This window comes from Podarcis filfolensis, assembly GCF_964270895.1.
Source record: "Podarcis filfolensis genome assembly, chromosome: 14".
Lineage (NCBI taxonomy): Eukaryota > Metazoa > Chordata > Lepidosauria > Squamata > Lacertidae > Podarcis > Podarcis filfolensis.
Window position 1 is genome coordinate 19,080,817 of NC_139616.1, and position 26,079 is coordinate 19,106,895.

At 44.7% G+C, this 26,079-nt stretch overlaps 1 protein-coding gene and 1 long non-coding RNA gene across 3 annotated transcripts in view; one reads left to right on the forward strand and one right to left on the reverse strand.

Moving 5' to 3' along the window:
* The window catches only part of LOC310749848, a 137,434-nt gene extending 131,133 nt beyond the window's left edge, over positions 1-6,301 (forward strand). Inside the window, exon 2 of the long non-coding RNA XR_014541847.1 lies at positions 6,160-6,301. This is a non-coding gene — a long non-coding RNA (uncharacterized lncRNA). The remainder of the gene's footprint in view (positions 1-6,159) is intronic.
* AGBL1 (AGBL carboxypeptidase 1) overlaps positions 1-26,079 on the reverse strand; it is a 413,737-nt gene that overhangs the window by 61,171 nt on the left and 326,487 nt on the right. The window lies entirely within an intron of this gene.

Below are 26,079 nucleotides of genomic sequence, written 5' to 3' on the forward strand. Positions count from 1 at the left end.
TTTTTTGAGAAATCCATGCTGGTTCTCAGCAATCATAGCATCCTTTTCTAAGTGCTCACAGACTGACTGTTTAATTGTCTGTTTGAGGACATCTCCTGGTATTGATGTCAAGCTCACTGGTTCGTAGTTAGCAGTGTCTTCTTTCCCACCCTTTTTAAAAATGGGGACAACATTTGTCCACCTCCAGTCTGCAAAGACCTCACCTGTTCCCCAAGAATTTTCAAAGATAACAGGCAGAGGAGATTACATCTACAAGTTCCTTTGTTACCCTTGGGTGCAGCTCATCAGTCCCTGGAGATCTGAATTAATTTAAAGTACCTAGGTGTTGTCTTACCACCTATTTTCCTATCTTGGGCTGCAGCTCTATCCTTGCATTGTTTTTCTGCTACCACCAGGTTGGGCACTGCTTTCCTTTTGGGTGAAGACAGAGACAAAGCAGGCGTCGAGCAGTTCCATCTTCTCTCTGTCACCCAATAGCATTTCTCCATCTTATCCATGCAGAGGACCTGCTACTTGCTTGTTCTTCTTCTTGCTTCAAACATAGCCAAAGAAACCTTTTAAAGTTATTTTTAACCTCTCTTGCAAGCCTGAACTTATTCTGAACCCTCCTTCACATTCTCCAGAAATCTCCCATTCCTTTGGACCTTGTCAGGTTGACTGGATCCCTGGATAAGATCAGGTCAGGGTTAGGCACCTGTGGCCCTCTAGATATTGTCAGACTACTACTCCATGCTCTCCGAGGCTGATTGAAGTTGAAAGTCCAATAATATCTGGATGGCCATAAGTGCCCAACCCCTGCGCTAAGAGTTGGGGATATACTGCTGTCTAGAAATATCAGGGGTGCATTATTATTATTATTATTATTATTATTATTATTATTATTATTATTATTTTATTCCCCACCCCTATGACTGGGTTGCCCCAGCCACTCTGGAATCAGTTAGCAGCTGAATGCAAGATCAGTTTGGTCCAAAATTCACTGTTCATTTTGCAAATTTCTTATCACCACGACTCTGCTTGTTCCCAGTATTCAATGCCTCCATGGTTGAGTTTTTAAATTCCTGCAAGCCCCAGAAGGTTTGCAACCCTCTCCCATAAGGTGTTTTGAAGTGCAAATGAACGGAATCTAGGTAGAAGCTGCAGATTCAAAGGCAATGAATGATCAGCTATCAAGAACAATTATGAACAGGTACATATTTTAGTGGGGCAGAGAAGGGGAAATGCTGAATGATAGAAAATTCTGGAACACCTGGCTGCAAACTCCCTAGCATGCATATATCAAAATATATATTCTGTGCAGCTGCTGACAATAATAAACATGCTTAAGATTCCTTCTGAATCAGTGCAACAACCACCTGGTTATTATGCTGTAAAATCTTAATCCTCCTACACTTGTAAACAGCACTTTATTAATCAGATATTAGGGTCAATCAAAGCCTAATTTAGTTATGATTAAAAATGAGATTTATTTGACAATGACTACAATTCCATGCAAAAAATAATGATGATGGCATTTAGAACATTGATTACAGTACAGGAGTACTTTAACTCCAGTTGTTAAATATGCTTTCTGGAGCCTGAATTGTCTCCTCCTTGTCCAGCTTGGATGTATACCAGATTGTGAAATTTAGGTCTGGGAAACAAATATGACTCCATGTTCTCTGGCCTAATGATTTGTCTCCTCTCAGGAAGCGCCACCTTTCTAATGCTGAGAATGCCTCGCTGGGTCATACGATGCAAGCTGGTCCATGGATATATTCTGAAGTTGTTATCTGCATCAATTTTGCATTGGCAAAATCCTTGATCTTTTCAGATGTTCACATGCTTTAAAATTATAATTCTGCAGTATGGGGTTTAATGAAAGGACAACAAAAGTAGACTTTGTGAGCCCTTATGGTTGCTATGAGACTTCTACTTTCAGAATGGAAGGATAAATTCCCACCATCTTTTACACAATACCTGCAGCCTTGGCACCATGCTCTAACCAACTGAACTATCCAGCTTAAGGCTACCTATTTGGACATCTGGAGGGCTTATATTATACACTTTGGATGCATGAACTGATGTTTACCACATCTTTAATGTGAAATGATGGTGATTTTTTGTTAATATTATTACTATATTATTTTCTTTTTTAAAAAAATGTATTTTGCTTTCATACCTCCCTTCCTCTTTTTTCTGAAATTTGCAGAAAAATACATTATTATTATTATTTTAAGGAAATGCCTCCCATGCCACACACCCTTATCACCCTAATCAATGTGCCCTTGAATTGTGCCAATACCTCTTGTTCAGGATAAACCAGAGAAAGTACTTCTTCACACATGCACTATGGAAGTTGTTCCCACAAGAGGCAATGGAGGCCAGCAAATTGGATGACTTTAAAAGAAGACTGGACAAATTCATGAAGGATGAGGCCATCGATGGCTACTAGCCACTAGCTCTGCCTCCATGGTCAGAGGCAGTAATGCTTCTGAATAGCAGTTGCTGAAAGCCACAGGAGGAGAAAGTGCTCTTGTGCTCAGGTCCTGTTTGCAGATTTCCAACAAGCATCTGGTTGGTCCAGGAAGCTGGACTAGATGGGCCATTGGCTTGTTCTATCAGGCTCTTCTTGTGCTCTTGTTTGCGTGGGCGGAGGTTGATTGTACTTTGATGCCTGTCCAGAAACCTCTGGATTTTGTGTGTACCCTACTGTACAAAATTATGAGTTTTGACTGTTCTTCCATCCACTTATGCCCAGTGGCAGAGGAAGCTGCTCGGCACCTGGGGCAGCGCACCCAGGGGCGGGGTGGGGCAAAGGCAGGGTGAGCTGCCATAGGGGCGGGGCGCTCCGCAGGGCCTCTGGAATCTGCCTACCTCCTCCCACTCAGCTGCCCTACAGCTGGGGAGGAGGCAGAGGGTGGACCGTTTGGGCAGCACAGAGCTTGCATGGGCCCAAGCCACCATGCCTCTCCCAGGAGGGACACGTGGCTTGGGCGAGCTGTGGGCCCCGCAGTAAGTGCTGCCCGGCATTTTGTCACCCCCCTCAGTGGTGACAGCTGGGGTGGCCTGCATCCACCGCACCCCCTGTTGAGGTTGTGAGAAACTGCAGCTTTGAAGTGGACAATTAGTGAGTTGTCAAGAAGCCAAGTTAAGCAAGAGTACGTGAGAAAGTCTGCTGGGAGGTAGGGAAGCCTAGCAACAGGTGATGATTGGCTAAACGTTTTCCCTTATAAGCAGCAGTACACAGTAGTCTGGTGTTGGAATTCAGAGGTTGGTGTGTAGAGTGTGAATCGAGTCTGTGTATATAGTAACTTGTACAAAGCTGTGCTATACTCTGTATATAATATAAGCAATTACAAATCAAGTTACTGTTCAGCAAGTTATGTTCCTGAGTTGTCATCCTGGACTACATGGACTAAGCAGCCGGTAGCAGAGAGTTTTGGTTGAGATCCATCAACACCCCCTTCCTCCGCCCCTGTTTATGCCTCTGGTCCCACTGTGGAGGGTGGGTGGGTGTGGAGTCAATTCACATTTGAAAGTGAACCTGCCGAATTTGCAGTTTCCAATACAATATGTGAAATGAAACACAGCCACCCTTTGAATGTCATACATTTCTGAATTTTGCAGCACAGTTCGCCAGCTAAGTAACGTGTCCCAAAATGCACATGTTGGGGTAAAGTACAGTATACATAAAAATCTGGTGGGGGGGAATGCAGGGGGAGTCACTATATGCGGGGAAATGGTTTTGCAAGAAATGTTTATGTTAGGCAAAATGGCATGCAACAAATGTGTGCTTTAGGAGAAATGTGCACTGAAATGCTGATGAATTTTCACGAGGACTTAAAAAATAGAGAGAAAAAATGCAACCCAAAACCAATTTCAAAAAAGAGAAAGAAAATAAAACTGGCAGATTTATCCATCTTTAGGCCACACCTAACACTGGCCTGCAACCCTCAGAAAGCTGTTTCTGAGAGATCTCTGTTGTTGGGTGGTGAAGGTTCCCCACCCCTGTGCTAGAAAAGGATTTCAATCCAGCACCATTGCACTAGCATATACTGGAACAGTAATTAACTTGTCATACAAGAGAGTGCTTCTGTTAAGAAAGGATACGCGGGTGGGGTGGGGTGGAGGGAGGGAGGGAAGGAGAGAGAGAGAGAGAGAGAGAGAGAGAGAGAGAGAGAGATGGATTTACATTAGCCAGAAATTATCTTTGTTTACCTGGCTCTTTCTTTTCTTTTCTTTATGGATTGCGGGAAATCACAAAAACAGGCACAGCAGCCATTAAGGTTGACTGTGGTCTGATTGCAGGGTTCTCTCTCTCTTTTTGCTTTCTGGGTTGTTGTTTTTAATTGCATAGAATAGGGGTATTTTGGAAGATGTGTAATTTAAAGGCTCGTTGATTGCCTCCAACTTGGAATTACACTTTCAGGAGTGGGTGGGTGGAAGGGGATGCTAGAGTCCCTTCCATTGGCAATCGGCTGCTTGCATTCCACACTACCAAACAGCTAAGAAAATCATATATATATATATATATATATATATATATATATATATATATATAAATAAATTCCCCAGCAATGAAATGCTCATTGTGCTCAGAGAATTGCAATTAAAGCAGCCAGGGCCAGAGGCTGGTTGTATTCAAGGTGGGATCGATGGGAGGTGTGCAAGGAAAGGGCTCCGTGTAACTGACAATCCACCTGCCCCACCAACTGCCCACCCTTGCAGAAATCAACAGGTTGTTGTTGTTGTTGTTGTTTTACTCTTGCATTTCTGGGGAGAACTTCTCTAACTTCTAAATGTGTGCTTCACTCATTTGCCTCCTGCAGCGATTCCAGTGGCATTGTGAATATGTTCGAAAGCAGGATCTCAATACAAATCAAGGTCTGGTTAGAGGTAGAAGTGTGGAGCAGAAACAGTTTGCATTTCCCCCAGAAAGCTTCTTTGTCTCTGGACCTACACTATTACTTAGCAACCCACTCAGCTGCTGCTGCTGCCACTAGAGCACAGGGGTCTCTCTCCCCCACCACTACCTTAAGCTAGCCATTGGTTTTATTTAGACACAGTTGGGGAGTCTGGATGCTGATTTTGGCTTTATGAGTCTTCACATGCCTAGGCCAGTAGGAAGACAGATCTTTATTTTAGCAAATTGTTTGGAGGCAGAGATTGGGGAGAAACTATGATGGTTCCCCACTAGGAACTCTGTTGGTGGGCATATATTCTGCACCACTTTGATACAGAGCTATAATACTGCTGTGGATTCATGGCTGTTCTTCCATGACACAGTCAGAAAGAAAGCATTATGGACCTAGATTAAACTAGCTATGTAGCTATCCCCTACCCCAGGTGACCAATGTGTTGATTGTTTGCCTGCTCACTGGGATTCAAACATTTCCAGGGCCAGTCCTACCATTAGGCAGAGTCGGGCAATTTCCTAAGGCGGCAGATGCTGTGAGCATAGAATGAATGCATGAAGATGCAGGCAGGGTGGTTTGGGATAATTTATATCAGCCCAAATCCCAACCTTCACATTTTCATTCAACCTTTTATTCTGGAACTTGAATGCAGCTTGAATGCACATAGGAGCTGCAAATCAAGGGACCACACCCTATGCACAGATAACTTATCCAGAAGATCAGATGAGCATGTAGAGCAGTGTTTCCCAAGCTTGGGTCTCCAGCTGTTTTGGACTACAACTCCCTTCATCACTCGCTAACAAGACAGTGGTTATGGATGATAGGAACTGTAGTTGAAAAATAGCTGGAGACCCAAGTTTGGGAAACTTGTAGAGGATGGTATGAGGCCAGAGGATGTCATTCAAAGGCTTCCCACCTCAATGCCTTCACCCTGAATGCCATCTGCACCTGGCTAGTGAATTTACACAATGAAAAGCTCTTGGTGCTAAGGGCCTGTTGGCTCAGAATTTGGCAGCCCCAGCTGGACCAGGGGGAGGTGGGAGAAAATGGGCAGCTGGACTATTTTTTGCCTGTCAGGTAAAGGTAAAGGGACCCCTGACCGTTAGGTCCAGTCGCAGACGACTCTGGGGTTGCAGCGCTCATCTCGCTTTATTGGCCAAGGGAGCCAGTGTACAGCTTCCGGGTCATGTGGCCAGCATGACTAAGCCACTTTTGGCGAACCAAAGCAGCACACGGAAATGCCGTTTACCTTCCCCGCCAGAGAGGTACCATAGAATCATAGAATCATAGAGTTGGAAGAGACCACAAGGGCCATCGGGTCCAACCCCCTGCCAAGCAGGAAACACCATCAGAGCACTCCTGACATATGGTTGTCAAGCCTCTGCTTAAAGACCTCCAAAGAAGGAGACTCCACCACACTCCTTGGCAGCAAATTCCACTGTCGAACAGCTCTTACTGTCAGGAAGTTCTTCTTAATGTTTAGGTGGAATCTTCTTCCTTGTAGTTTGGAACCATTGCTCCGTGTCCGCTTCTCTAGAGCAGCAGAAAACAACCTTTCTCCCTCCTCTATGTGACATCCTTTTATATATTTGAACATGGCTATCATATCACCCCTTAACCTCCTCTTCTCCAGGCTAAACATGCCCAGCTCCCTTAGCCGTTCCTCATAAGGCATCGTTTCCAGGCCTTTGACCATTTTGGTTGCCCTCCTCTGGACACGTTCCAGTTTGTCAGTGTCCTTCTTGAACCGTGGTGCCCAGAACTGGACACAGTACTCCAGGTGAGGTCTGACCAGAGCAGAATACAGTGGCACTATTACTTCCCTTGATCTAGATGCTATACTCCTATTGATGCAGCCCAGAATTGCATTTACCTATTTATCTACTTGCACTTTGACATGCTTTTGAACTGCTAGGTTGGCAGGAGCAGGGACCAAGCAACGGGAGCTCACCCCGTTGCGGGGATTCGAACCGCCAACCCTCTGATCAGCAAGCCCTAGGCTCTGTGGTTTAGACCACAGCGCCACCCACGTCTTGGCTGGAAAGTGTCCTAAAACTCCTAAAAGAAGAAGAAGAAGAGTTTGGATTTGATATCCCGCCTTTCACTCCCCTTCAGGAGTCTCAAAGCGGCTTAACATTCTCCTTTCCCTTCCTCCCCCACAACAAACACTCTGTGAGGTGAGTGGGGCTGAGAGACTTCACAGAAGTGTGACTGGCCCAAGGTCACCCAGCAGCTGCATGTGGAGGAGCGGAGATGCGAACCCGGTTCCCCAGATTAGGAGACTACCGCTCTTAACCACTACACCACACTGGCTCCCTGTGGTGTAGTGGTTAAAACTCTGAGAAAGCATCTTGCTTGCCTAGACAGAGAATAGAGAGGTGTGTGAAAACATGTGTAGAAATTAGCCCCCTGTACAAAGGTAAAATTTGCATTCACTGTTTCCCTCACCACCGGCATATGGCCCTTAGAGGCTTGCCCAGAAAAGAATGAGGCCCTCAGGCTGGAAATGTTTCTTCCTCTCCTGAATTACACACTGGAGTTTTGACAGCCCAGGAAGGTGCAATACACTAGAATAGGGTCGGTTAGGAAAAAACTGCCACTCACAGTGCACATATTTCACATGAATATATTGACACTTGTAGTTTTCAGAGCTGTCAATCAAGCCCCTTTCACAAAAGTTGAAGGAGGGGGTTGGAGAGAGGAGGAGAGAAGGGGGAAAAAATATTTCTCCACATCCTCCTCCCTCCTCTTCTGTAACCCAATTTGATATCTTTTTTGTTGTTGGAGTCTTGGAGCTCTTGAATTTTTTTTAAATTTTTTTGGTAACATGTGACTGGCTTCAACACTGCAGAGAGGGCACACACGTGTCTAGGATGTATTTTTTTTAAAAAAAAAAAGATATATATCTAAAAATGTACATGGAAACTTGTATCACAGGAGTCCTGTGGAGGTGGAACTGAGGAGAGATCTAAAGAGATTACTTAAAGGGATGGACAGCTCACAAGGGGTAGGGGAATAAAAGCAATTTCAGATGGAGGGCATCTAAGGGGGAAGGGGGAAATGAATGGGGGAAACTTTCTCCTTCTGAAACAATCTGCAAAACTAGGAGCTGCAGGAGAACCAAGCGATGTCATAGCAATTCCTGTGGGAGATGGGAGATTGCTGTTTTCCCCGAGCCTCCCAATTAATTATGCATGACATTGAAGAGATGTAACCCAGTTTCAAAAAATAAAACAATGATTTAAAACACACACACACACACGAATGAAGAAGAAAGGAGTGAAAAGACAAAACAGTTTTGTTAATCCATGTTAGAGCTAATTTTGCTTTCATCCTAACCTGACAGGGAAATGGTATGCCGCAGCTCCTGTCATGTGAAGCAAAGATATCTCCACTGCCTGTAATGGGCAAAAACATTTTGCCATTGACCTTCAGAGGGAGGAGAATGTTCCTGGGCATGGTTTCAAGAGAGGCTAATATTTTCTGCCATCAACTCTACAGCTCGCTGGTCATTGAACTCGCAGCTTGAGTAAATGAGATGTGTATCGGAGGGTTAGCATCTTCAAAACATCTGCTTAAGGATGGTGTCGGAATGGCCACGCTCTGTGCATGCCGAACACCTCATTGAGAAAGCTTTTTAGTTCTCTTGGAACACCTTGGGTTCCTTTGACGTCCAGCCCACACAAGAATCACTGAATCACACACACACACACACACACACACACACACACACACACAAACCGGAAGAAGTGGTGTCAAGTTAGAGTTCAACTCTATCGTGTGAGATACTGAAGCTGAGTTGGGCCTTGTAATTGGTGTTATTCTCCACCTACAGAGAAAAAGCTGTGTTGGTGAAATGAGATGCTGGTTCCAAGAGCACCCCACCACCTCCATGGAAGCAAAGTTGGCAAAATAGGTTTAGCTGCCAGAGGCAAAGGACAAAATTATCCCCCTTCCCCAAAGTATAGAACTGTCCAGACTGGTAGGTGAAAACACTAGTAGTGTGACAGTATCCTCCACCACAACAAGTGAGTTTAGGGGTGGAGACCAGACTGTATGGCAGTCCTCTAGCAGAGGGGAATGGGTGGTGTGTGTGTGTGTGTGTGTGTGTGTGTGTGTGTGTGTGTTCAGGACAGTGGAGGCTGGTCCATTAGGATGAATGGGGCACTTTTCAATCTACCCTCAGTTATTGCCTACCTGCCTGCCTGCCTGCTTCTTACTGCCAGTCATAGCTGTCAGCTTCTTCCTCCTTAGTCCTAGTTTTGCACTTGTACTACTCAAAATGGAGAAGGAAAGGGAGAAAATTAAAATTAGTTGGTTCTGCCTATCATTGGCTCTGGTTACACCTACTGTTGGCTTCTCAGCTTCTGCCCTACCAGTTCCAATGGGCATCAGGCACCAATGGCTCAGGAGGAATGCCTGGGGTGCAGCCACTGCTGCCCCACCAGCGTCTGCTTCCAAAGACAGTCACCACACTCTGCCTAATGACAATACTGTTACAGGTTTGGGCGGTGCTTTTTTTCTAGAAAAATAGGTTCCGGTACTCACCATGAAGTTGTTACAGTAAGTGCCACACTTTTTAAAAAGGGTACTGTGGCCCCTGAAAGAAAAAAGCACTGGGTTTGGGATGGGTAGTCAGCCTGAAAGATATCCATGGGTCCGTTCCAGACCAGTAATCCTGTATCAGTGAGGTTAGAATATATCCGAGGAAACTTGTCAAACCGGTTCCTTTATTAAGGTAATGGGCTTAGCTGCTCAGCTAAATGCCTATCAACAGAAGCTTAAAAAGCAAGCTCTGTTGTCATAGAGACAAATGACTGGTTCTTTCCCCACCTCACCTGGCTGGATGCCAGGTCATCCTAGAAAGGATGAAAGTTGGCCAAGGGAGGCTGTATCTTGGTGAGTTTGGGCTGATACTGGAAGCTTGTTCTGTGCTGGACCCAAAGCTGCAGCCTGGTGATCTCTATGAGAACCTGATGGGGAGGCAAGGTCCATGCAAGGTTAATGCTGTGAGCCCCTTCACCCTATGCTATGGGGTGTGTGTGTGTGTACACACACGTTTGTGTATGCAAATATGTAGCCGGTTGATTTTTTTGTGGCTCCTACAGGCCCCCCAACATTTCACAAACAGAATTAGGGGCATGCTTACAAAACCCAACTTCTCTTACAAAAGATGTAAGTCCTTCTCCTTCCTCGTCACCCCACAGATGCTGCTAAAGTCTCCGCTGCGTCTTCTGTATGCTGTTATCGTTTTTATCTGCAATTGCCAGTCTTCCTCTGATCTAAAAGCCAGGAGGGTGCTTGTTCTTTTGGTGAGAGATACTCTAGAAAAACCTATTTGTCCTACAATGGGTTATCAACAGTTTGTACTCTGCAGCTGCATTGTTCGAAATGGCAGGCTGTGCTCTGCATTTAGTGTTGTGTAGGCTGTGTGTTGCCGTAGCACTCATGCCTATGTGTTGATGCTTGACATGTTGCATGGTCCACCCTCCATGTCTTGGGACCCAGAGGAGGGAGCTGAACCCTGAAGAATCACAACTCAAGTGACTCACTGTGACAAACCATGAACAAAGTCTCACAAATAGATATGCTCGTGACTCAGGGACTATGCAGTGGATGACTCAGAGGCAGGGACATGCTGGCTCCAGGATTGCCAAGACCCTTCTTCAGAGGAGGAGTCCCCATGACTCCCTAGCCCCGCAGGAACCAAACACAGAAAAAATGAGGCAACACACCTTTAATAGACAGACAACTCCCCCAGGAAAGTGGGTCTTACTATGTTAGATCCAGTTAACATATATAGGGGTTCAATTATATCTAGGGTCTTGCTGGTATAATAACTTGCACAGTTGCCGCAGCAGAATTTTGGGAGCTCTCCAAGGTTCTGCAGGTGCTTTGGATTCCTGCCTTAAGACTATTGACTTGGCCTCTTGATGGAACACTGCTGGACTTCTGCAGCAAGCCTCAAGCACTCACAGAACAGGACAGTGATGTAGCACAAACTGATTTAGTAGGGATGGATGCGAGAAAATCTGTGAGCAGTCCATGATAAATAAGGGCAGCCATGCTTCCACTTATTTTCAACCACTGCCCTCTTTATTTAAGGGGTTACACCAGGAATAGAAACTTTTTTTCAGAATGAGAGCTGCATTCCCTTGTGGACAAATTGCTGGGTGCCACAATCCATTGATGAGTAAGGAAAGGGAGAGTAGGGGTACGGAACAATGGATACAACTCTTACCTTTACACATTAGGTTCCATTTCAAATAGGGGTTGCTGGGTTCTACATGCACTAACGTATCTCCTTCAATGTCCACCAACCAGGCAAGCAAGAGGCATGATCAAAGTTCAAGGATACAATGCAATGAAGCAGAAGCACCCAAGGAAAGTGTGGAGAAGGACTGGGGGCATGGACTGGGGTAGTCTTGAAGGCCAGATAGAAAGGTCTAGAGGGCCACATTCATTTCACAAGCCTAAGGTTCCCCACCCCTGGGTTACACAGCTTAAACCTCCTCCATCTTCAAGTGGTGGTAATATCTGATCCACAGAAGTCCACAGAAGCTATTGAGGCTAGCGTAACCTTCTCCCATGGTATCCTGGCACCGATCACAAGACCAAAACAAGGGAGATCCCTTGTCCCATGTGAACCAGACATGCTGTAGATCAGAGAACCATTTAGCTCTGCTTGATAAATGCATGGTCTGCAAGCTCGAAACATCCCTTTTGCTTTGTGGACCTTCTCAGTTCACTGAAGCACAAAAGCATCAGGGACACAGCCTGCAGACACAATCCACTCCATCATTCTCTCACTGTCTTGACAAGTGAGACACAGCATCTTAAAGTGGATTTTCCATTTGTTGGCCCTGTAACATGCTTCATGGCAGCTCTTGTTTTACAAACACAGCCCACTCTGCAAGCAGTAGCGAATGGTGGGAGGCAAGGGAAATCCTCAGCAAGAAAACGAGGGTGGGGAGAGGTGACATTTCCTAGAAGCATGTCAGGTTTCCTCCTCTTTAAAAAATACTGTTGTTTTCTGTACAGGAGCAACCATAACGCGGCAGCTAAAAAAGCCAATGCAATTCTGGGCTGCATCAATAGGAGTATAGCATCTAGATCAAGGGAAGTAATAGTGCCACTGTATTCTGCTCTGGTCAGACCTCACCTGGAGTACTGTGTCCAGTTCTGGGCACCACAGTTCAAGAAGGACACTGACAAACTGGAACGTGTCCAAAGGAGGGCAACCAAAATGGTCAAAGGCCTGGAAACGATGCCTTATGAGGAACGGCTAAGGGAGCTGGGCATGTTTAGCCTGGAGAAGAGGAGGTTAAGGGGTGATATGATAGCCATGTTCAAATATATAAAAGGATGTCACATAGAGGAGGGAGAAAGGTTGTTTTCTGCTGCTCCAGAGAAGTGGACACGGAGCAATGGATCCAAACTACAAGAAAGAAGATTCCACCTAAACATTAGGAAGAACTTCCTGACAGTAAGAGCTGTTCGACAGTGGAATTTGCTGCCAAGGAGTGTGGTGGAGTCTCCTTCTTTGGAGGTCTTTAAGCAGAGGCTTGACAACCATATGTCAGGAGTGCTCTGATGGTGTTTCCTGCTTGGCAGGGGGTTGGACTCGATGGCCCTTGTGGTCTCTTCCAACTCTATGATTCTATGATTCTATGATTCTATAAATCATTCATTCAACCAATTAAAAAAAAATGCACTCCTGCCTCCAGCTGTTACAGATGGAAAAAAATCTAGCTTTCTTAAGTATATAGATGCTAGAGGCATAAATGGAATTTAGGAAGCTGCCTTATAATGAATCAGATCAATGGTTCATCCATCTAGTTCAGTGTTGTCTACACAGCGGTGGAGCATATGCCCGTGCTGCCCAGGGCGGGTGAGCTCCCGAGGTGGGCGTGGCATGGAGGGTGCCCTCCCAGACATGGGCTAGATGCTTGGGTGCCCGGAGCAGCGTGCACGCCCTGCAGCCGGGGGAGGAGGAAGCCGCCCATGGTGAACATTCAGTGCACCACCTGTCCGTGACTCCCAAACCTTCCCCAAGCTGTCAAAACGAAGGAGGAAGGGGGGGTTGCCGCTGGTAAAGCGGTGCAGCTCCCCCCTTACCCCAATGGCTTGGGGTAGGCTTGGGAGCTGAGGGCTGGTGGAGCACCAAATGTCACCCCCCTCAGTGAGGGCACCCAGGGTGGTCCGCCCCCACCGCCCCCTTCCTATGCCCCTGTGTCTACAGTGGCACTCAGCAGCTCTGCAGGGTTCAGACACTGGATATTCCAACTTTCCTTGGAGATGTTGGGGCATAGCTATCAACTTTTCCCTTTTCTTGCGAGGAATCCTATTCAGAATAAGGGAATTTCCCTTTTAAAAAGGGAAACGTTGACAGCTATGTGTTGGGGACTGAACCTGGAACCTCTTGCATGCAAAGTATGTCCTCTACCACTATGCTATGATGCTTAATATTTGGAAAGAGTTCTTTCTGTAGCCATGGCTGGATTATGGAAGTTCCTACGTGGAAGGTGCAGCTGGCCCCATCTCCTCTAGGAAACTGAGTTAAGAAGACCTTTTTATTTGAGCTGTCAGACTGAAGAACTTTATTGGACCAATCATTTGTTTTTAAGCTGCTTGATCTGCTGTTTATTTTTGTTTTACCATTTTAATGTGTGGCCTGTAGGATGCCTGGAGCATTGTGCTGGATCCAGTGCTGGATAGACTAGACCTATTGAAGTTAATGTACATGGCTACCTTAGGTTCATTAACTTCAATAGGTCTATTCTATCCAGCACTGGATCCAACACAATGCTCCAGGCATCAATTTCATTGAATCTACTCTGAATAGAACTATCATTGGAAGGGTCAGATATTCAATCAAAAAAGGACCTGAGTAAAACATAGTTGAATACCATACATTTATTTATATATTTGCTACATCTTATCTACTTTCTGTGGCCTCCTGCCTGAAGTGTTCACTGTGCTGTGGGGCAGGGGCAGTAGGATGGGAGGTATTTGGTAGAACTACTCTATTCTGTAGTGATGTATGGAAGTGAGAGCTGGACCATAAAGAAGGCTGATCGCCGAAGAATTGATGCTTTTGAATGATGGTGCTGGAGGAGACTCTTGAGAGTCCCATGGACTGCAAGAAGATCAAACCTCTCCATTCTGAAGGAAATCAGCCCTGAGTGCTCACTGGAAGGACAGATCCTGAAGCTGAGGCTCCAATACTTTGGCCACCTCATGAGAAGAGAAGACTCCCTGGAAAAGACCCTGATGCTGGGGAAGATGGAGGGCACAAGGAGAAGGGGACAACAGAGGACAAGATGGTTGGACAATGTTCTCGAAGCTACCATCATGAGTTTGACCAAGCTGCGGGAGGCAGTGGAAGACAGGAGTGCCTGGCGTGGTCTGGTCCATGGGGTCATGAAGAGTCGGACATGACTAAACGACTAAACAACAACAACAACTCTATTATGAACTTAAAAATGGAAAGCATAATGCTGGTGGTCAACAAAATAGATTTAAAGACTCTCTCAAGGCAAATCTAAAAAAATATAGTATAAACACCAACAACTGGGAAACACTGGCCTGCAAGCGCTCCAATTGGAGAACAGCCTTCACCAAAGGTGTCATGGGCTTTGAAGGCGCTCGAACTCAGGACGCAAGGGAGAAACGTGCTAAGAGGAAGGCATGCTTGGCAAATCCACACTGTGATCAACTCCCACCCTGAAACCAATGTCCCCGCTGTGGAAGGATGTGTGGATCCAGAATTGGCCTCCACAGTCACTTACGGACTCACTGTTAAATCCGTGTTTATGGAAGACAATCTTACTCGGCTATGAGTGATCGCCAAGGAAGAAGAAGATTTGCTAGGCTTGGGAGAAGAACTCTGTTAGGCTCCTGGGTTGTGAGTCCCCCAGGAAGAGGGGGCTGATTCTTAAACTACTCTGGAAATAGCAGCTCTGTGAGGCAACAGGGGACTCCTAACAACTCGTGGCACCCTTAACAAACTACAGTTCCCATATTTTTGTGGAGGAAGCCATGACTGTTAAAGTAGAATCAGAGCACTTTAAATGTATGGTGCAGATGTGGTACTGGACTAGGCCAGCTCATCCTCCTTTGATGCTGAGCCCAAGACTGGGGCCATGGCATCAGGTGACAAGAAAAAATAGGGCTTTCTTGTCTGTGATGCCCTCATTTTGGAACTCTCCTCCCTCCATGGAGGCCAGCTTGACCTCCACTTTATTTTGGGTGTCAGGTGAATAGAATTTATTTTTTTCTCTTGGGCATTTAATGCTTCGGAATTTAAATATCAGAGGGATGCTGCTATTTTCAACATGAACAATTTACTCTGCTCTTTTAATTGAGATTTAATTGTGCTGCTTGATTTGAATTCAGCTGCTTTATATTTGATTGTTGCTGTTTTGTTTTTAACTGCATCATAAACCGTCTTGAAGTAGATATTAGGGTGGTATATAAAAGTCTCAAATACATACTTAAATAAGCAAACATTAAATAGACAAAATAAATGTTGCTCCTCATTACCACCTGATAACATGGGAAATAATGATAGTGCCAAGTGTTTCTGGTAGTAAGGAACCAGGAACTTAAAGGGAGAAGTTTTGTGACAGATGGAAAATAAGCCCACAAAAATTCCACAAAATCGATGAAAATGAATTCCTCCCAACACACCCAATAATGACACGTATGACACTATACTGGATTCCATTTGCAAAAATTTGTCAACATCCCCAATATGTCAAAAGATCTCTGCAATAATTATACGTGTGTGTGTGACTACATTTGCGGGACTGAATAACCTCTAGAGCCTCAATCTGAGAAATTTTTTATGGTACAGTTCCAATTACCTGAATGCAGAAAATCCAAATTGCCTGAACTTTTGTTGTCAGGAAACCTTAAACTTGCAATGCATCCCTGGGTCAGCTATGCCCACTATGTAAACAGAACTCATTTTGATCAAAATAACCCGTTTAAATGAAAATATAAGCACTCTCTGCCAATCACAGATTGGACTCCCCAACACACACTCCGTTGGTGGAGACTGCAATATAGTTTTGTAGGTAAAGACTAAAAGTTTCACACATATTGGTCCTGAAAATAGCCTTGAGTAACTAGATTAACTTCCTGAACATCCTCCAGATATGCCAGGCATCAGGCACTGCAGGCATCAAAGAGCCCAGCCTGGATTTATTTTGGATTTGAACCAGGGTCCTCAATGCCTTGGAATCCACCCTAAAATAGAGCCATCAAAAATGGAATCCCCAAATGCAGGTTGCAGAGCTAAGCCTTGCCATGCAAATCTCCCAGAGCTGCAGCTGCCAGAGTGGAGTAACAATCAATCCCTCTTCCCAGGAGACTCTGGGAATTGTAGCTCTGCGAGGGATGTAGGGTCTGCTAGCAACTCTCAGCACCCTTAACAAACAACAGCTCCCAGAATGCTTTGGGGAAAGCCATAACTGTTCAAAGTGGCATCATAACACTTCAAATGTATGGTGTGAATGTGGCCAGATTAATACAGAAATAAGATGAACTGAATTTACAAGTGAAGACATGAAAAAGTGGCCTGGGTTGGTGACAGACCGATCCCACTCTTTCATTAAAAGGAAACTAATAACTCCTTCGCAACCCTGTATATGCCAAGATTAGGTTATGGTGGATAAAGTCTAAAGGAAGGGGTGACAGTTTATAAAACAGTCTGACTGAGGAGGAACTGCAGAGGAGGTTACATCTTCTTAATCAGGCATAGGCAAACTTGGCCCTCCAGATGTTTTGGGACTACAACTCCATCATTCCTAGCTAACAGGACCAATGGTCAGGAATGATGAGAGTTGTAGTCCCAAAACATCTGGAGGGCCGAGTTTGCCTATATCTGCCTTACATTGATTCCTGTGCAACCTTTCTGAGGTCCACCTTGGAATTTTAAGTACATTTCCACAACTAACGTGAAAAACCTTTCCTATTTACCAACCCTCCGTGCTGAAATTCAATGACAACAGCAGATTACACTCAGAGGGTGGTATGGGATTTATGGAGCAATCTCTGAAGTCTTTGGGCTATTAATTTTGCATTAATAGCAATAATATATGAGTATTTGGCTCTGAGGGGTAATGACTTTCTGGATTGTTGGTCAAATTTCTACCCTCTAACCTAAATCAGTTTTTGTTGCGGAGACAAAGTAAGAACAGTACGGAGTGGTAGATGCAGAGTCTGTATGTTTTCCACATTATGCAGTAGAGTTTCAACAATTCTAGCTCATCATTCCCCAATCTGGTGCCCTCCATATGTTTTGGGTCACAACTCACACCAGCCCAAGCCAGCACAACCCAATGCAATATATGTGTGATTCCCAAGTGGTCACCCATCCAAATACTGACCACACCTAGTCCTGCTTAGCTTCAGCAAGGCGGTGGCCTCCTGTTCCTTCGGGCCATACCTATTCTTTCTTCCTTTTTAAATTGTACTTTATTGCTTTTCAACGCTTACAGAAGTTGTTCTAATACAACGAAGAGAATTTTTTAAAAAATGTAAAGCAGTCAGTAAACAAAATAAATCTCCCCACCTCCTTTCTTGCTGCAGGATAATGTTGGTAAAAGTAAAGGAGAAAGCTTTAGTCCATGATGCTGCTGAGGCTCCAATACTTTGGCCACCTCATGAGAAGAGAAGACTCCCTGGAAAAGACCCTGATGTTGGGAAAGATGGAGGGCACAAGGAGAAGGGGACGACAGAGGACGAGATGGTTGGACAGTGTTCTTGAAGCTACCAGCATGAGTTTGACCAAACTGCGGGAGGCAGTGGAATACAGGAGTGCCTGGCGTGCTCTGGTCCATGAGGTCACGAAACACAACAACTGCTCTAAAGGCATGCATGTGTCGAAGGCGGGCAATATCCATGCTCCTTTGTCCTTAAGAAATAAAATGTCCAAATAGCATGGAATTTGTCTGTTGTCTGGTTTTTTCTTCTTAGCTCATAACACTAAAGGTAGTTTGTCCATTCGTGGACAAATTTCAGGTGTCCACTCCAAAAAGAAACCGTAAGTTATGGATGCCTATTCTATAATAAGAACCCCCAGTTGGCTATGTTCTCATTGTTGGAGGTAGTATGTCTCTGAACACCAGTTGCTGGGAATCAGAAGCGAGCTGAGTGCTGTTGCACTAACATCTTGCTTTCAGGCTTCTCACATGCACCTGTCCCCCCCCCCCCAGTGTGCATAGCGGAAAGGCAGGTAAAAGTAATAATACATAAGATACAAAACCAAACTCACTATTCATTGTGAACGTTATGTCTCTCTTCAAAGGTTCCATAGTGTATGGCAAAGAGTTCCAAAGATACTCATCACTGATCTCCGATCTCATCTTTTTGTTCTTATGAGTTCTATAAACTCACATATGTTTTTTCAAAGCAAGCAAGGGGAAACAGTGATACAGCCCTCAAACCACTTTTTAAGTGTCTTTTTAATGTAAAAAACTAAACAAAACCCCAAAATACTACGCCTTAAAAAAGAAGAAGGTGATCTGCATGAATTTGTCCAAAAAATCAGCATACCACCAGAACAGGAAAGACTTTACTGCAGTCTTTTGTGAAACTGGGACGAGCTGGAATTTAATCCTGAGATGATCCCTAGGGAAAGGATACTGGCTTTTAAATAAACAATTTCAAAAAATAAAAAAAGGATCTGATCCGAACTAAGTTTGTTTCATTTAGTTCTCCAAGTGCAGTTAACTTAGTCTGAATACAGCTTGTTGGGTGCACAGTCTGGTTTGAGTTGCAATCACACACACCCCGTCCCCTGCAAACTATGTTTGCTGGATGCCCAGCTTGCTCCAGCAGCATCCATCGTCGTCCTTGTTTTTACTGCAATCATAAGGTGAGAAAGAAAAGGGGGAGAACAGAGAGTGACTGTCTGCATGCCCCACCAGTGTCATGACCATTTATATCACACACACACACACACACACACACACACACACTGCCCCCTTCCACCTTTCTTCCTACATTTAGAAGTCACTGAAAAAATGTTAATGGTCTGCTGGCGAAACCTGTGATTGGGAATGACGAATGAGCTGGCTGCTGAATGAGGGTGTGTAGCTAATGATTTTCTACAAGTGCTGATTAAAACATCTTCTTTCCATCTCCTGCCATCTAATTCTCCCCACTGCTGATTTATGGGGGAGGGGAACCCCAGTACACCATGGCTGCAGATTTATTAGCTGACAACAGTTTAGCAGACCGACAGATTTTTCTCCCTTTGTCTCATTTTCTTCTAATGAAGGGGGAAAGAAGAGGAAGGGAAATATTTAATAGTCTTTCCTTCCCCTGGCCTCCTAAAGTAATTGTTGCTGTTTTAGGGTTTTAAAAATGGGGTTACGTTTTAAACATCTAGGAGAGGGAACAAAAAGCTATCAGTTGGTATCCTGCATATCAGCTGGGATCTTGAATGATGATGTGCTCATTACGACATCAAAAGAGATTATAATTTTGCAAGCTATTCCATTTTTCTCCTGCTCACGAAGGCTGTCTGGTGATATTTCTCTGGGCTTCAACATAGCTCTGTGCAATGTAGTATCCCTTTGAGCAGACATACAGTGGTACCTCTGGTTATGTACTTAATTCGTTCCAGAGGTCCATTCTTAACCTGAAACTGTTCTTAACCTGAAGCACCACTTTAGCTAATGGGGCCTCCTGCTGCCGCCACGCCGCCAGTGCATGATTTCTGTTCACATCCTGAAGCAAAGTTCTTAACCCGAGGTACTATTTCTGGGTTAGTGGAGTCTGTAACCTGAAGTGTATGTAACCCGAGGTACCACTGTACTTGTCTCTGGCCCTCTCCAAGAAAAATCCAAACATGGTTCCAAGGTAGAACAAGGGCAGCAGGGGCAGCTCAGGGAGGGTCCACCTGCTGTTTCTACAACTCCCACCATCCCTTGAAGTACAGCATCCCTTGTCACTGCCAGGAGGCTGTACTAACAGGCATTGCCAAAAGACCATTTCTAGAAAGAAGAGTTTCTGATAACCTTGCGTTCCAAGCAAAAAAAAATATATATTTATGTTTACATAATATCCTATTCAAGCTGTAAATCACGTTTGATGGGAAGTTGTTGCTATATGAACAGTTACAGCTATTGACCCTGAAGGAGAAACTCAGATAAAATAAAATAAAATATTATTTGTACAGCTTATTGAGGCTGCAGTCCTTTATCGGGATCCTGCAATTGTACGTGAGTGTGAGTGCGTGCAGGTGTAGGTTGGTGGAAGTAAACATATGTTAGCAGATGTGGGTGCTGAGCGAGTAGAAGTGTAATGAACAAGTGGAATTCTATGTTATGGAGCTTGACATTTTATATACTGTATTATTTATAGATTTTGATTTTTCCACACAGTATTTAATTTTTATTTTGCATGTTTTGCCTTTTCTTTCTAAACTGTTTGCAGGCTTTTTCAGATGAAGAGCAGTGTATAAATACATGAAATTAATTCTTTAAGATGTATTTTCTTTTACAGAACCAAATGCAATTTCCTCAGAGTTTTAAAATCAAAATGACTAGATTATTTTTTTTTCAGAAGAAAATTTACTGAGACCATCTCTGTAGGAACAACACCCTTCCATCACCAGATCACCTGCCTCCATCGCCTTCATTTCCCCCTGTTAAATTCACCTCACTGTCCACTCATCCCTTCAACCCAGCAGATGCCAAGAAGAGCGACTTCAATTGCTTTTGGAGTAACAATTTACTTGCCTGTCCTCAGAAAGGCAAATATACCAGTGATGCAATTCCCCTGCCGTAACTTGTGACACGGAGCACTTTCAAAACAACTCGCAAAGCCTGGCCTTCCCCCTCCCTAATTCTCTCCAGCTCTGAGTGAAAAGAAGTCTCAGAGAAATGGAAGGAAGGTGAGGAGTTATTTGAACAATAACCCCCTTCCTTAAAAGGTAAAGGGACCCCTGACCATTAGGTCCAGTCGTGACCGACTCTGGGGTTGCGGCGCTCATCTCGCTTTATTGGCCGAGGGAGCCGGCGTTTGTCCGCAGACAGCTTCCAGGTCATGTGGCCAGCATGACTAAGCCGCTTCTGGCGAACCAGAGCAGCACACGGAAACGCCGTTTACCTTCCCACTGGAGTGGTACCTATTTATCTACTTGCACTTTGTGCTTTCGAACTGCTAGGTGGGCAGGATTGTGCTAGGTAGTGCACAATTCGCACCCACTCCACCCCCGCACTAGGGCCTGCACAGATGTACTAAACCCATTAGCAGCTCTGATACTAGAAGGTCATCTTGAAATAAATGACCGTAAAGTATTCTTCCAATTATAATGTTGTCTCTGGAAAGTGTAGGAGACCTTGGCTGCTCAGATGTGCTAATGGTGTGTTAATTGGAGAATGCTCAGGTAGCTCTTTGTCTACCTCTTGAGAGGTCTCCAATTCACATCACAGGGAGTCACTAGCGAGGACAGATGTGGACATGGATTCTTCCCCAACAGTTGTATCTTCCTGAGCCTTTTGTGTTGCTCTCCCAGAAAGGAGGCTTACCTTATAGGAGGAAAAGTAAATTGTTATTGTTATTGTTATTGTTAACCCACCCATCTGGCTGGGTTTCCCCAGCCACTCTGGACGACTCCCAACAGAACCATAGCTGTCAACTTTCAGATTTGAAAATAAGGGATCAGCAGCCTCACCTGTCCCAGGGACAGTCTGCAGGATATCTAACAATCTGGGATAGCAGCAGGAAGCAGTGGGAAACGGCGCTGGAATAAGGGAATTTCCCGCAAAAAAAGGAAAGGTTGACAGCTGTGAACAGAATATTAAAAACACAATGAACCATCAAACATTAAAAACTTCCCTAAACAGGGCTGCCTTCAGATGTCTTCTAAAAGTCAGATCGTTGTTTATTTCCTTGACATCTGATGGGAGGGCATTCCACATGGTGGGCGCCACTACTAAGAAGGCCCTCTGCCTGGTTCCCTATAAAGACACTCCCACCCTGTTGAATGTCAGTCAATTGACAAAGAGTTTTTGAATTTATGTCAGCAGTCATTTTAAGTAAGGTGCCTTATGCCTATTTCTCAAACTTGAGAAACTTGTTAGTTTTAAACATTGTTTTAAGAAGTAAAACAATAAAGAAATAAATATAGGCCTGGCATTAGTACTGGGCAGTCTTTGGCTCCAGTTCTGGTTTTCTGTGGACCCAACATGCAGATAACTGAGCTACCCTTGCCAGTGTTCCTCAAATGGCTCTGTGCCCCCCTGCCTGCCTGCCTAGGGAGGAATTTGAGGAATTCTGGGTGGCCCAGCAGGGTTGCTGAGCAGAATATTGGGGCCTTGTGCAAAGGTTCACTGGCTCCACAATTTCTAATTATGATGGACCCGAATATATGGGGGGAGGGAGCAAGGACCCAGTGAAACAGTGATGGCAGTGCTGGGGGCATTGTTTTGCTTAGTGTCATCACCACAGGTGGGTCAGGATCCTGCCTACCAACTGGTGTGCCACCACCAGCTGCCACGTAAATGCAGGACGCACAGGAGGTGAGCACCAAGATAAACTTGCTCAGGTGTTCCCAGAACATGGAGGTGAGGGTTGTTTGAAGAAATGCTAAGCCTATATAAAACACAATGAATAAAAAACCAAATTCACAGAGGAAAATACAGACTGGATAAAATAAATAATGAAAGCCTCATAGAATCAGGGCATCACCATGACAATTTGTAGAGACATGATTGAGGCATCAAATGGAAAGCACAAAATGTTCATTTTCACAGGGGGAGCAGAGAAGAGTGGTTCTGACAATTTGCCACTTGAGTAAGAGAAGCTGAAGAGAAGAAAAGGAAACAGTGGTTCACTCCATGGAGGAAAGCCAGTATGGTGTAGTGGTTAGGGTGTCGGACTAGGATCTGGGAGACCAGGGTTCAAATCCCTACTTGGCCATGAAGCTCCCTGAGTGACCTTGGGCAAGTCACTGTCTCTCAGCCTAACCTACCTCACAGGATTTTTGTGGACATTACTGAGGTGTGGGGAGAATCATGTGTACCATCTTGAGGTCCTTGAAGAAAAAGGTGGAATATAAATGCAGTAAAGGGGAATAAGAGTAAATAATAATAATAAAAAGTAAACTAAATAAATAACTAGGAGATGCTCCAGGGAGGGATGCTGGAGAATTCTTGCAAAACCATTGCTGGAAAGGAATCCAGTGGTTGCAATTGGTATTCACTGTTGTTGCTTTCGGGCCATAAATGATATGCAGTTGATTACATTTCCCACATTGTGTGGCTTTTCCTTTGGTTTCGGCATTTTTTGTGTGTGTGTGTGTGTGTGTGTGTGTGTGCTTAAACCTAAGTTGCTTTGAGTCTTTTAATAATAAATAATATATAATAATTATAATTGTGGTAAATTTTTGAGAGGACAACTATGGGTGCATTCAAATGTGGGTTTTCCCGGTTAGTTTTCCTGATTACAATGCTAGTGCTTCTCTCCTGTTTTCTGCAGCATCTGTTACGTTATGTTACATTTTGGAACTATGGCTTTTTGACTGATATACCAGCATGCTGTGCTAAATTTCATTCACACTAGTGGGCGTGGAGTGGCACAAAAACAAACTTCATTGTACATCACTACTATGCCACCCTTTCTGCACATGCATGCTTCTGTTCCCTCTTGAAAGTGGCAAGAAGAACTATATGCTTGTATACCACCCCAAAATTCCATCACCTTTTTCCTGTGATTTTCTGGATTAACAGGGATGCAAGCAAATTATTTTGTTTAATGGCATCTTAATACAGAAAGGGCGAAACTGTCCTAATGAAGGTAACAGTGAGAGATTCAGACATCCCTACTCTGAGCCAGTACAAGTATGCACCTAAGACTATAGGTATTCTAAAGCCTTCCTCCCAGCTACTGGGCAAGACCTCCTCCATAGGCTTCAGTCACCCAAAGAGGAAAACTGACTTCACTGCTGAGGTGGGTTCCATCTCGTCTGTAGACTTCATAAAAACATAGGATAGGTCCAGTGGTCAACAAGATACCTATGGGAATCTCTCCAGTAGGATTTGAGTACAAGAACACTCTCTCCTCCTAAGGTTTCCACCAATTGGTATTCAGAAGAATTGCTGTGGAGCATTCAGTCGTGAAGGCAGAGCATAGACATCATGGCTACTAGCCTTGGATAGACCTTCTCCCCCATGAAATGGCCCAACCCTCTAATCCAATCAGGAGAAATGGCTTCGCTGATGAGGCATTGTGTCGTACAAATGTCCCAGTTTCTCAAAAACTTAAAATAAAGCCTGTCAACACCAAAGTTCTAGGAACAGATGTGGCTGTTGGCAGGAAGGGTGTTGGAGAAAGAGGGACACAGCACTATCAGAAGTGAAGTGTTAGACCGAGAAGTGTGGCCATGTGTGCGTAACACAGAGAGGGATAGATGAATGAAATGTGTGAGTAGTACAAATGGGTGCGTGTGCACAAGAGTGAATGGGAAATGGAGGGTCCCATAAATAAAAACACACCTGCTTTTTGAACACAGTTGTCTGCTTTTCAATGCCTTGATTTCATTGTACGCCACTCCGATCTCCAAGCGGTGCATGATTCCAGAGATTCTGAAGGAATGGGTTTCCAAAACCTAAAACCTGATTGGGCAGTCAGTCTGAAACGGGCCTCAAAATCCACATTTTTCCTTTTTCAAGGGAGCATTTCTAAAATGCTTTAACTTGAGCTCTTGAGCCAAAACCCAGCTGTATAAACAAGTGCTCAAAGCTCTCTCCTTTATCAGTCCATGACACCTAAAGAATGGCCTTGTCCATTCCAAAGTGGAGCAGGATGGATGACGCATCTGGGTCTTATCTTACACTGAGGCACAGACCTTGTCAGCCACCTGGGAACAGAGCCAGGAGTTGGTGACCTCTTGCTCCAAGATAAGAGTATAGGTACAGGAACAGGAACACCCTTTTATGGTCAAGAGTACAGGAAGAGGAATACCCTTTTATGGTTAAGAGTACCAGAGCAGGAACATCTGTGATGTCAGCCTGCGTGTATGAGCTGACGTGGTTGGATTCCTGGGGAAGGGGGGAGAGGGTGCCTGGAGGATATATATACTGCATGAAATCTCTCATTTCTTTGGACTTGCTGTGAACTGACCACGCAAGTGCCTTCTGCTATCCGGAGAGCAGAATAAACTCTTTCTCTGAATCAACCTCGGTGTCATTTGACTTCCTTCCTCCCTCCCGGGAGCAATGCAGACCCCACCAGTCGGTAGAGTCTAATAAGGCTACAATTCCAGGTGCTGGAATCCCTGGAATGAGGCAGAGGCTGGTGTGTCTTTATGATATATGGTTTATTTGCACATATATATAACCCGAGCCTGCAATGGAGGGGTTCCCAGCGATAACATCCCCAAAGAGTTTTGTTTCCCCCCATAGCCGCAGCCTTGGATTCAAACAGACACCAAACATGGCTCTGTCTCTCTGCCTTCTCCTAGCTTGCCGCTTTACTCTTGGCCTACATCCCTGCCAACACTCAGCTCTTGCCTTAGTCTAACTACCAGACAACCCCTCCCATTTTCCATCTCACATAAATCCATTTCCTTTGTTCCCTTAATGGCCCATCACCCAGGCTATCACCTCAACAGGAAGCTAGCCTGGCTTATATTTTAACACTTGCTGGATTTAGGGGTTAGAAGGGTCTCTGCAAACAGCCTACTTCCCCCCACCCCAGACTCATTATGATATTTATAGATGTTTCAATTATGTTCCTGCATGCTATTTTGTGGTTGCAGAAGGACTTCAAGGTTGGGATGCTGCCGGGAGACGGGGGCATTTGGCAGGCCGCCCAGCTGGCTCCAGCCACCTGCTGGCAGCCGGGCGATCTCCACTCCTCAGAACAGCATCAAACAGCAACACTAGCCTCAAAGACCTTTATAGACTTGGCACGCTCTAATCAGCAGAGTGAATAACTTCTCACAACGGAAGTGGCGGACAGAGACATGTGTAAGCATTATTTACAGGCGTTTATTCAGCATAGTTCAGGAACAAAGGAAAAAACATGTCTGCTTCCCTTCGTGTCCAAGCACACAGCAGTATAGCAAAAGCAATATACAAACGCAAGTTCCCATCAGACTGTGCTGGAAGTAAATAGGCATGTGACACACAACAGTCATGCCTGTTTCTTTTAAGGTGGA